The 7,784-nt window shown below is 45.8% G+C and overlaps 1 long non-coding RNA gene across 1 annotated transcript; it reads right to left on the reverse strand.

Moving 5' to 3' along the window:
• Positions 1-1,808: 1,808 nt before the first annotated feature.
• LOC134911428 (uncharacterized) lies at positions 1,809-4,002 on the reverse strand. Its single transcript, XR_010176562.1, has 3 exons — positions 2,870-4,002; positions 2,012-2,128; positions 1,809-1,892 (listed from the first exon to the last, which is right to left on the reverse strand). It is a non-coding gene; the product is annotated as an uncharacterized LOC134911428 (long non-coding RNA).
• Between the last annotated feature and the right edge of the window lie 3,782 nt (positions 4,003-7,784).

Here is a 7,784-nt window from a genome sequence, read left to right on the forward strand (position 1 = left end):
AGTGCCAGAGTCTACAGCGCGTGTGTAGGACTTTGAAAAAATGGCAGCGGACATTTTTCGGAGTCCTGCGCATGCGCTGTAGACTCTGGCACACAGAGTGCTAGCAGCAGTGGTGACAGCTACGAGAGAGGAGGGGGCCCAAACATGGTGTCTGCACACGGGTCCCCTCCTCTCTACAGACGCCCATGGTACTACTGTGAAGCATAACGTGAATAATGCCCTGCCTGACAGTACTCAATTCCAGACATCTACAGTACACTGTACTGTACTGTAGGCTGTATCTGAAACATCAGATTTAGAGAAACATTTTGTTAGGTTTGTTAGGCATTGCTGTGACATGTTGCGAACATACGAATCCTACTACTGTACTAATGATATTTTTATTATCTTCTTCCCACCATGCACTGAACTACTGAGAAAAAGGAGGAAGAACTGCGTAGAAGAAGGTAAGCTTGTGATACTTACTGTGTACAGGTTAACAGTCTTTGCAAACTCTGTCCCTGATACTGGCCCTCATTCCGAGTTGTTCGCTCGCTAGCTGATTTTAGCAGCATTGCACTCGCTAGGCCGCCGCCCTCTGGGAGTGTATCTTAGCATAGCAGAATAGCGAACGAAAGATTAGCAGAATTGCAAATAGAAAATTCTTAGCAGTTTCTGAGTAGCTCGAGACTTACTAATACACTGCGATCAGCTCAGGCCGTTTCGTTCCTGGTTTGACGTCACAAACACGCCCTGCGTTCGGCCAGCCACTCCACCGTTTCTCCAGACATTCCCGCGTTTTTCCCTGACACGCCTGCGTTTTTTAGCTAACGCCGGGAAAACTCTGAGTTGCCGCCCAGAAACGCCCCTTTCCAGTCAATCATTTACCGAACACCAGTGCGACTGAAAAGTGCCCCAGACGCTACAGCAAAACAGCTAAGTTTTTACTAAAATAACTAAGCGCATGCGCTCTGCGTACCTTGCGCATGCGCAGTAAGCGACTAATCGCAGTATAGCGAAAATGGGCAACTCAGAATGACCCCCATTGTCTTTCCCCCTGAAACTGTATCTCTATCCCACCCCACCCCTCTCTCTCTCTGAAATTTTTGCAGGGCTACGATCTGGCCGGAATTAGCCCCTTAGTCATGAAGTAGTGACAAACATGAAGAAGTGGAGAAGTTACCCATGGCAACCAATCAGATTCTTGGTATTATTTTATACTATAGTATGCAATTTATAAATGTTACCACAATGCTGATTGCTTCACTTCTCCACTGTTTACGCTGCCTAACATGCTGCTACAGTATGTTCTACATGAAATCCCAGCCCCTGGCATTGTAATGTGGCCATGTCTGCGACTCACGTCTACTGTACAGTATGTACTGTAATTTAACACTCGTCAGATATTTACAGTACTTCACGAACGAGCTTGCCCCCCCTCATACAAAGCTCTGTAGTACTCTAATTGAACCATAATTTGCTACTGCACTGTTACTACTGTACTGTGCATGTACTTGAGTCTTATTGTGTATTGTAGAGTGCACTGCATAGTGTGAAGATGGTGAAAACCAAAGCATTCTATTCTGGAGCACAACCCCAGGGCTGGTGAGAGACCTTCTGGGCAAGGTGACTCACCTTCAAGCGCAAATTGATGGACTGACAGGAAAACTGGATGGACTTTGTAGTGATAAGATAACAGCAAGGGGGTGGGGGAAGTTTCAAGGCTTGTTACTGATACATTATACAGTGCACTGTAGACTCTCTCTACTAAGGGGAAAAATAACACAAAACAGAACTGTAAACTAGAAAAAGTTTAATAAAAAAAAAAAACACGAAAGAAATAAACAAAAATTAAATGTGCTGCAAAATAATTTCAACCGCCCACAGGATCAGAGTCAATTGCTGGACTTGCTCTGTGAAAATAAAAAACAATGTACAGTATTAGAACAGTAACACAGGTTGAGTACTGTACAGTATACTGTACAGCACTTCAAAGTTTGCATGTAAAATAACATTATTATTATTACTGTACCCCTCGAAAGATTGTCCGGCCCATAGCCCCTCTGTTCTGGTCCTGGTTGGGTGGTGGTGGTGGTGGAGGTGGAGGTGGGAGCCGGAGGGCACAGTGGGCCCTGGTCCGCCCGGAGGCCTGTCAATGTGGAAAAATAATTAAACACATTGGACCCTGTACAGTAGTTACTGTATCAAACACATTGGTCACAGCATTAACATTGTCCCCAGCAGTGATCAAACAGAAGCATTCACCCCCACAGGAATAAAGCACATTGGCCCCCCCACAGTAAGCAAACACATTGTTCCCCGAACTAAGCAAAATCAGCAGGCCCAGCAGTAACTTTTGAGGTAGTAAAGCATAACACAGTATACAGTATTTAGGGGGTAATTCTGAGTTGATCGCAGCAGGAATTTTGTTAGCAATTGGGCAAAACCATGTGCACTGAAGGGGGGGGGGGCAGATATAACGTGCAGAGAGAGTTAGATTTGGGTGGGGTGTGTTCAATCTACAATCTAAATTACATCGTAAAAATAAAGCAGCCACTATTTACCCTGCACAGAAACAAAATAACCCACCCAAATCTAACTCTCTCTGCACATGTTATATCTGCCAACCCTGCAGTGCACATGGTTTTGCCCAATTGCTAACAAAATTCCTGCTGCGATCAACTCAGAATTACCCCCTTAGTACCATACCCCCTACCTTTAACCCACCTTTTCTGCAGCCTAACCCTAAATACTCCTCCACAGCTTAGCCCTAACCCTTCTTGTCATAGACTATCCTTAACCTCCACCAGCGATGCCTAAACTTAACCATCCCTGAAGGTGACTTAGCCAAAGCCCTCTTCCCTGCAGCCTATTGACTTAGCTTGCTCACTGAGGGTCCAGCGATGGACGCTGGTCTGGTGGTGCTGGTGCTGGTGGTGAAGGTGGGAACTGGAAGGCGCGGTTGGCCCTGGTCCGCCTGGAGTCCTGTCAATGTGGAAAATTAATTAAACACATTGGCCCATGTACAGTAGTTACTGTATCAAACACATTGGGGGTCATTCTGAGTTGTTCGCTCGCTAGCAGGTTTTATCAGCCATGCAAACGTTAAGCCGCCGCCCATTGGGAGTGTATCGTATCTTAGCTTAGCAGAAGTATGAACGAATGCATCGCAGTGCAACAGCAAAAAAAAATGGTGCAGTTTCAGAGTACAGTAGCTCCAGATCTACTCAGCGCTTGCGATCACTTCAAACCATTCAGTTCCGGATTTGACGTCACAAACACGCCCTGCGTTCTCCCAGCCACGCCTGCATTTTTCCGAACACTCCCTGAAAGCGGTGATTTGACACCCAGAAACGCCCCTTTCCTGTCAATCACTCTGCGGCCGCCATTGCGACTGAAAAGCTTCGCTAGAACCTGTGTGAAACTATATCGCCCGTTGTGAAAGTACTTCGCGTGCGCATTGCGCCGCATACGCATGCCCAGAAGTGCCATTTTTTCACTTAATCGCTGCACAGCGAACATTTTTAGCTGTCAATCAACTCGGAATGACCCCCATTGCCCACAGCATTAACACTGTCCCCAGCAGTGATCAAACAGAAACATTCACCCCCACAGGAATAAAGCACATTGGCCCCCCCACAGTAATCAAACACATTGTTCCCTGTACTTAGCAAAAACAGCAGGTCCGGCAGTAACTTTTGGGGTAGTAAAGCATAACACAGTATACAGTACTTACCATACCCCCTACCTTTAACCCACCTTTTCTGCAGCCTAACCCCAAAAACTCCTCCACAGCTTAGCCCTAACCCTCCCTGCCATAGATTATCCTTAACCTCCACTAGCAATGCCTAAATTTAACCATCCCTGGAGGTGACTTAGCCAAAGCCCTCTTCCCTGCAGCCTATTGACTTAGCTTTCTTATTGAGGGTCCAGGAATGCTGGAATGTGTAGTGGTGGTGGTGGTGGTGGAGGTGGAGGAGGTGGGAGCCGGAGGGCGCATTGTTCCCAGGTACACCTGGAGGCCTGTCACTGTGGAAAATTAATAAAAACCATTGGTCCCTGTACAGTAGTTACTGTATCAAACACATTGCCCACAGCATTAACATTGTCCCCAGCAGTGATCAAACAAAAGCATTCACCCCCACAGGAATAAAGCACATTGGCCCCCCCACAGTAATCTAACACATTGTTCCCTTTACTTAGCAAAAACAGCAGGCCCGGCAGTAACTTTTGGGGTATTAAAGCATAACACAGTATACAGTACTTACCATACCCCCTACCTTTAAGCCAACTTTTCTGCAGCCTAACCCCAAAAACTCCTCCACAGCTTAGCCCTAACCCTCCCTGCCACAGACTATCCTTAACCTCCACCAGCGATGCCTAAACTTAACCATCCCTGGCAGTGACTTAGCCAAAGCCCTCTTCCCTGCAGCCTATTGACTTAGCTTACTTATTGAGGGTCCGGGAATGCTGGAAGGTGGAGTGGTGGTGGTGGTGGAGGTGGAGGAGGTGGGAGCCGGAGGGCTTGATGGGCCCTGGTCCGCCTGGAGGTCTGTCACTGTGAAAAATAATAAAAACCATTGGTCCCTGTACACGTACTGCATCAGTACACACTGTAAAGACAAAATCCATATACAGTACTTTAGTGTGAATTGGGCCTTACAAACAATGCCTACAGTAGTGCAGTGCCAGATAGACATGATATGCCCCCCAGCAGTGCCAGCTACACATGGTATGCCCCCACAGTGCCAGAGACAGTATGCCCCCACGGTGTTTATGCTAAGAAATGACACGTACTGCATCAGTACACACTGTAAAGACAAAATCCATATACAGTACTTTAGTGTGAATTGGGCCTTACAAACAATGCCTACAGTAGTGCAGTGCCAGATAGACATGATATGCCCCCCAGCAGTGCCAGCTACACATGGTATGCCCCCACAGTGCCAGAGACAGTATGCCCCCACAGTGTTTATGCTAAGAAATGACACGTACTGCATCAGTACACACTGTAAAGACAAAATCCATATACAGTACTTTAGTGTGAATTGGGCCTTACAAACAATGCCTACAGTAGTGCAGTGCCAGATAGACATGATATGCCCCCCAGCAGTGCCAACTACACATGGTATGCCCCCACAGTGCCAGAGACAGTATGCCCCCACAGTGTTTATGCTAAGAAATGACACGTACTGCATCAGTACACACTGTAAAGACAAAATCCATATACAGTACTTTAGTGTGAATTGGGCCTTACAAACAATGCCTACAGTAGTGCAGTGCCAGATAGACATGATATGCCCCCCAGCAGTGCCAACTACACATGGTATGCCCCCACAGTGCCAGAGACAGTATGACCCCACAGTGTTTATGCTAAGAAATTACACGTACTGCATCAGTACACACTGTCAAGACAAAATCCATATACAGTACTGTAGTGTGAATTGGGCCTATTAGTTATGCTTTGTGGCAGACCATGTGTACAGGTGGTGGCTAGTGATCATCATGCTGCCATGATGATGGGCCTATTTTGATGTGTAGGCCTTGAGGTGTAGCTCCATCCACCCCATTGTTAATCTGGCCCTGTGTACTGTACTAAACAATAATAAAGCGCAGTACTGGACTGTACTTACTCATTAGCAGAGACAGCCGCAGCAACTCCAGCTTCCTCGGCTGTCTGGAGACCAAGTCACTCCACCTCTGCTGGAGTGACCGTATAGAACGTGACCTCTCATATGTAAACAAAATTTCACGGCGGGCTCGGTTATATGCCCGCCGCTTCTCCCGATTATTGGCCAAGGGCCGGTCTTGCCACCTCAATAGAATGAGGAGCTCCCCGCGCAGGTATGGGCTTCCGTGGGTCGCTATTTTTCCTACTGAAGTCCCTAGCATGACGCATGACGCTGGATGCACCTGACAGATAGTAGGATAAATAAGTACATAAATAAGTTGTGTGTTCCAACCGGGGATCGAACCCAGGGAGCACGCAATGCATGTGCCTTACTCTAACCACTAAGCCACCGATATCTCTGGTATCAGCAAGCACCTATTTAAAATATAATATACTGAATAGGGAAACATGGACCCAGTGGCCCTCCGGGTGTATACTGTATGTGATGTGTTATATCTGACTGCTTTCAAAAAAAATAAAAATAAAAGCTAGTCCGATATAGTATTGCTGCTTACGCTAATGTGATCCTGCAATTTGTACACACTGTAACGACAATATCCACAGCTAGCGTGATCGGGCGGCAGTGTGCCTGGAGACCATCTGGTAGTCATATGGAGGGAGGAACTGTAGGTACCCATTTGCACTTTGCATTCAATATTTCTGCCCATTTGAAACAACAGAGACACAAAGCTAGTCCGAAATAGGATTGCTGCTTATGCTAATGTTATCCATCATTTTGTACACAATGTAACAACTAGATGAATAGCGTGAACAGGGCTGCAGCGTGGCCTTGTATTTAGTAGAAGCGGACTTTTTTTTATATAACGGGAAGTAGAAACTTAAAACACCAAATAACTTTATTGTATTAAAAAAGAATAAATAAATAAATTAATTAAAATAAAATAATAAATGGGTGTCGAACTCCATATCAAACCCGGGTCTTCAAGCATTGCAGGTGGCCGCTGTTCTAGTTAGGCCACAGCCAACCATGGTAGAGGCAGGCCCTCCGGATGTATATGTCATGTGTTGTATCTTGGTGCTTTTAAAAAAAAGAGGTAACTGCTTACGCTAATGTGATCCTGCAATTTGTACACACAGTAATGACAATATCTATAGCTAGCGTGATTGGGCTGGTGGCGCCATTATTATTACCTCTGTAACAAAATGGCGCACAGGGCAAGAAGGTTCAGTAGTAAGGAGCTAAAGATTCTTGTGCGGCATATTGACAGGCTCCTGGCCAATAATGTTGAGAAATTGGCAGCATATGAATGTGCCAGACAGGAGATCCTGTCTAGACTGCACAGGGATAGAGGTATCCCAGCTCTCCAGAGGAGATGGAATGACCTGGTTAGACGGGAACCGCAGAGGCTGCAACTATTGAGGGCCAAAGTTGCTAGAGGTACAGTACAGTGATTTTTTTTATTACTGTCATTACTTTTTTATGTACTACAGTACAGTATACTAAAAAGTATTACTGTACAGTACTGCAGCCAAGTCAGTATATTTTTATTATTATTACAAGTACAGTAAGTACAGGGCTTGCTCAAGGGGTCTGGTACTGTATGGAAGATCGACAGTAACTACTGTAGGATGACAGTGTCTAGGTCGACCACTATTGGTTGACACTAAGTACTGTAGGGTGACAGGGTTTCTAGGATGACAGGGTCTGCAGGTCGACACAATCTGTGTTGACAGGTGAGATGGTAGACATGAGTTTTTGATGTTTATTTGGTGTGGTTTCCTCCATATACAGCAGTGACCGAGAACCCCAAGTAGTGCACCGAGCCCCCTCGGATGGTTCGCTTTGCTCGCCATGTTTCGTGCAAGGTTCCTCCCTCCGCTACCACTGCACTTGCCACAGGTTTCCGTTCCCAATTGTAGTCCACGTGGATTGTAAAGTACTGCATGAAAAGGTTTTCGCAAAATAAAAAAAAAAAGTGAAAAACTAATGTTGACCTTCTGACCTGTCGGCCCACAGTAGAACATGTCGTCCTACAGTTGTGATTCTGGCATCTGTTTACAATTTGCTGGAATTCCTCAGCTGGCATACGGACAGTATCCTTTGATTTTTTTTTTATGATTAATTACTGTATAATATGGGTGCATACTGTATTTATAGTATAATTTTTTGGGG

This window comes from Pseudophryne corroboree, chromosome 4, assembly GCF_028390025.1.
Source record: "Pseudophryne corroboree isolate aPseCor3 chromosome 4, aPseCor3.hap2, whole genome shotgun sequence".
Taxonomy (NCBI): Eukaryota; Metazoa; Chordata; class Amphibia; order Anura; family Myobatrachidae; genus Pseudophryne; species Pseudophryne corroboree.